Source organism: Acomys minous (genome assembly GCF_964271855.1).
Source record: "Acomys minous genome assembly, chromosome: 7".
Taxonomy (NCBI): domain Eukaryota; kingdom Metazoa; phylum Chordata; class Mammalia; order Rodentia; family Muridae; genus Acomys; species Acomys minous.
The window spans coordinates 56,955,255-56,960,799 of NC_140488.1; positions in this window are offsets into that span (position 1 = coordinate 56,955,255).

Genomic DNA, 5,545 nt, shown 5'->3' on the forward strand with positions numbered 1-5,545 from the left:
TGGAGCTTTGTGAATGTACCTGAAGGTTCCCATGACAACTGAATTGTGAGGTAGATTCTTACCTCACAGTAAAAATGCTGACAAATATGAGGACTTTTCCCCAGTATCAGAGTGATCCTAGTAAAAAAATATCAGTACTTAAATAAGAGATGGACACAAATTGATTGTCAAAAGGAAGCAAATTTTTAAAAATATTCATATATTAACAACCAAACATAACACCTTAAAATCATTTAAGAATAATTTAGAATAGCAAAGGAGATAAAGGGACACATATAAAAGCCTACTGAAAATCATACCTATACAAATAATATAATATAGAAATATAGAAATTCTAAATGTAGTAGTGAACTCAGTATAGAATTAATAATAATAATAATGATGATGATGATGATGATGATGATGATGTAAAGTAAGGAGATGGTTGATCTGCATGATCAGTTTGACTAGATTTGATGTAACTTTGGAGTTTTGGTGTAATTTCCATAGTGGTTTAATTGAGATGGAACAACCTACCTTGAATGTCAGTAATATCATCTCATGGGTTTTTGCTTCAGTCTGAATATAAACGGAAAAGGAAGAAAGCAAGATGAGCAATGGCTCTTTTCTTTTTCCATTTTCTAGTCAGTACCACAAACTAAGCTTCACCATGATGGACTGTACCAAACTATAAACAAAAATCAACCCTTTCCATCTTAAGGTGATTTTTGTTATATTAGATGAAAAGATAGAAAATAAACTAGCAGATAAAATTAGTATTAAGAAGTAAGGTTGTTCCTGAAGAAATTACACTCATATGGTTCCTAGGGTTTGGGAGATGGTTTGTGGGAACAGCAAAAGTAGGTCTAGGGTTATGTTTTAGAGAAGTTTCAATAGCCCTTGATAGTGAGAGTAAAAAGAGCAGAACGCTGACAGAATTGGGCATATAGAATTTTCAGTTCACAAAATTGTAGATGGGGACAAAAATTCTATCAGTAATTACACTAGAGAATATTTACGCTACAATTTGGCAAAAAGCCTGACCCCTTTCTGTTTCTATATTGAAAGCTTAAGTTTGGCTGAATAAAAAAGAAATGGAAAATTTTGTTTGTTGGAAAACAATTAAAGGCAACATACCTAATTCTCATTTTGAATGATTTGTGAAATGTACAACTTCATAAAGAAGAGAATATTAATAAGTTTAAAGTAGTGGACAACGAAACTGTAGAGAAAACAAATATTACCCTTAAGGGGATTTGCACAATAAAGAGAAAGATTAAAATTTCCACTAAGATAACAAGAAAGATATCAAGTGAAATTGAATCCATTGAAGATTCTAGTTTATAAAAATGCAAATTGAAAAGGGAGAAACTGAATTTATGCTGAAGGGTTTCCCTGCTTAAAATTTATTACATAAGTAATATTTTTGCTTGTGTTTAACCTACTATACATAAAGAGGACAGTACAAGTTGTAGGAGAGAGGGATCAAACTCAGTCTTAAGCTTCGTGGAGAATAAGCCAGCAGCGTCCATGTGGTGGTAGTTTTGTAGACATACAAAATACAGGAGTTACAAGGTTGTACATACTTTCAATAAGGTTTTTCAAGATTGATGAGGTCAGGCATGATCAAATTACATACAAAGAGTCCCAGAAAGACCATTATATAAAGTTGTGAAGATGAGGCCCAGGTTTTAACTACAATATTAATGATACTAAAATATCAGGACATGTATCAACTAAAGATGCACTCAAAGAATAGAACCAGAACATGATGGAGGTTATGTGTGCTTCATGTGGCAGAACTTAAGGGATATGATTATGTAAGGTTGTTGGAACACAGATGATTCTATCACAAGGCCCAAATGCTAGACACTGAGATGCAGTATTTGGTATTTGCCTATATGTGTTTTTGTATAGTGTTGATCCAATGTACTTCTTCCTCCATGATTTAATGGAAAATGTTATTCTCTGCAAATTTATCAACTTTATATTAAATGCATGAAACATGTTTCTTTTAATTACTTTAATTTATCATTATTTGTTTTACTGGACAGAGTACTGAGTTAAATACTGACATTTCAAATATATAATGTCTTTTGAGAATATTTCCCTACATTTTAAAGGGTACTTTTTCTCATCTATTTTATATTATAGGCACTAACAATTTAGGCCTTATGAAGAAGAGATTAAAAATTTAGATTTTCAATAGCTAAATACTTATATGATTTTGAGGACTCTTACAGAGGAAAAATTGTATTTTGAGTCATGAGATGACCATAAAATACCTTTCAGATCCAGACATAGATCATTATTGTTTAAAAGTGATGCTTTTGTGTCAAGTTGAAAATAGGTAGGCCTGTGATGGTAAATAATTATTATTCATTTGAGTGGATTTTGAAATACTTAGGAAAACATTTTTGTGATATTTATTTGAATGAGTTCCTAAATTTAACCATAAAGGAAAGGTGGATATGTCCTGAATATGGCTAGGCTAGGGTATTGGATTGAATAAAAAGATAAAAACAGGAACTGACCTTCATTATACTTTGATGTCTAGTTGTAGCCAGAGACCAAGTTGCTCTAGCCAACATGTATTTCATACCACAATGAATGGACTGTATTCTTATGAATTATAAACCAAAATAAATATGTACCTTCTTAAACTACTTTAAAATGAGATGTTTCATTGTCTTGTCAAGAAAAGAAACTAATACATAATAATACTTAAGAGTACTCTAATAAAATGCCATGAAGTTATGAATAAACTTAAAATCAATATAAATTTACATAGAAATGTAAAGTAGAAGCTCTCTAAGCTGTAAACACTACCTTTTTGTAATTATCCACATAAGATTATAGTAAAATTTCTCACTTCAAGATGAAAAATCCAAAGAAAATGGGTATATTTTCCTAGCACAATTATGGGCAAATTTTCTGAGAATAAAATTTTGTCAAAGGGATAAATATTAACTTTATCCTCAACTCTGAAATTATAAAATAGTATCTTATAAAATGAAACATGATCAAAGAAACAGATACAGGGACAAATATTAGGTAATTCGTTTAAAGACAAAACAATCATATAGCCACTTCTTAAAACTCTAGTACTCAATATATTGATAATAATGAAGTTATTAAAATTTAGTTTACTTCAGGCTTTAGAATCATGTGGCATTTTTATACATTTCCATTATTATGTCAGAATTTTCAGGGGATGTCCAATATTTTTTTTACCATCAGCTGTGTAGAGAATGTTGAATGTTAGTGTAGTTCAATCTTGTGATTGTTTCTTTTATCTGTTGTTTTTATTTCCTCAGATGAGGGGATGAGAGGAGAGCCATATCCAAAGTTTATGAGTACTGGCTTCCACTGAGCCAAGAATATTTCTATCTAGCTCCCCCTAGAGCTAGTCCTGGAAGCTTCTAGCTTCAATATAATCTAATCTCCTGTAAACCTGGACCTTGAAGGCTTATGCTTTCTGCCTTAATCTGCTAACTAGGCCTAGAATGTTTTAAGTCTCTGATACTTACTGCTGAATAAACTTTTCTAGATCTTTCTGAACTCTGGATGATTACTTCAACTCAGCTAATCAGGCTCACACTCCTCTCCAAGCTCAGTGATTCAAACTGGCTTTTCCTGGCTTCTGACTGAATTGCTCTGCTTGGAAAAACTCCTGCCAAACTATAGAGAGTTCTTGGTGACTATTACAGTAGCAAACTGTCTCTGTCATCTTCTCATTTAGAAAGCTACTAACCTGCACTTCTGGCATACCCAGGTAATCAAGTTTATTCTTTCTCAAGTCTCTGATGGATTTGAAGACCAGATAGCTTAATTTTACAATGAATCTTAGTTGCTTAGGAGTTAAAGTGCTTTTAGGTCTAGATACATGGTTTAAGTTGATAATGACAAGATCAGATGGAGATTGATCTATATTCAGAATTTTAGACCAAGATAGGAAAGGCTGTCAAATACAAATATAAATACAAATAACCAAAACACTAAGAATGTAACATTTATATAATTCCTGATTGTGTCATGGTTCTTCTTGCTATAGGTAGTTTACTGTATATGTGTGTAATAATATAAATGTATATTTAAAAATAAAAATAAAGCATTTTAAAAGAAAAAAACTGCATCAAAGCATCTGTAGTCAACTCTACTATACTCTGCAAACTGTGCTGTGCTCAACTCTACTTTGTAATGCACTGTATTGTCTGCAAGAACTGAAAGAACTGAACTGAACTCCAGAGCTCATTCAACTGAACTGCAGTGAATTCAACTCATTCTCTCTCCCAATAGCATCACAAAGCTTCTTGTAGCTCTGATTCATTAAGTGAACCCTTTCTCTGATTTATCACTTCGTCTGTTCCTCAGTTAGATGTTATTGTTTGGGATTAAAAGTGTATACTAAAGGCATGCATGTATTTAAGATTAAAGGTATATGCTAAGCATGAATCTGTATTTAAGCTGGATCACACAGACCTAAGTCTTTGGATGTTATCCCTTAGTACAGTATCCATGTTGCTAGATTGAAATTATTTTACAGGTTGCTAGCAAAAGGAAATTTATTTCAGGTATTGTTCTACATTTTTAATAGTTTTAAAGTCTTATTACTATTATTAATTTATTTATTCACCTTACATTCTGGTGGTAGGCCCCTCCTCCCTCCTTTCCTTCCAGTTCTACCTACTCTTCCTCCCTCTTCTTTTATTCCTCCTCTCCTATTCCTCAGAAAAGTGGAATCCCCTTGGCTCATCAAATCTCATGAGGACTGAGCTTGTCATTTTCTCATGTAGCATGGTAAGGCACCCTGCCAGGAAGTGATCATAAAGTAGGCAATAGAGTCCATGTCAGGGACCGTGTCTGCTACACTTACTAAAGGACCCACATTAAACCCAAGCTACTCATTTTGGCTTCATCTTCTTGGGAGCATGTGTCCAGTCTATTAATGGTCCTTGATTGATGCTTCAGTCTACACAAATCTTTGGGCCCTGGATAGCTGGCTCTCTTGGTCTTTTTATGGAACTCCTGTTACCTCCAGGTCATTTTGTCCATCTTCCCACTTTTACACAAAACTCCATATTATTTTCCCAATGTTTGGCTGTGAGTCTCAACATCTGTCTCAAACTGGAACTGAGTATAGCCTCTCAGAAAACAACTCTGCTAGGCTTCTATGTACAATCATAGCAGAGTATCATTAATAGTACCATGGATATTTCACATGGGGTGGGTCTTGGTTGGACATTCTCTCTACCTTTCCTCTATCTTTATCCCTGCATGACTTATAGGCAGGGTAATTTTTGAATCAAAAATTTTTGTGGGTGGGTTGGTGTTTCCTCTTCATCTTCAGCCTCCATGGCCCCTGCTACTAGGAGTCCCTTCTATAGTCCCCCTCATATCCTCCCAGAAGTCTATCCTGACTTAGGTCTCCAACATGTATCTATTGTGTGGTATCATTTTTCCTTGTTAGACTGAAATATATTTTAATAATTATTTTAAGAAAACCATTTTTAAAGTTCTGAAAATATACAACACAAATGGCTAAAAACATTTTAGAAAATATTCC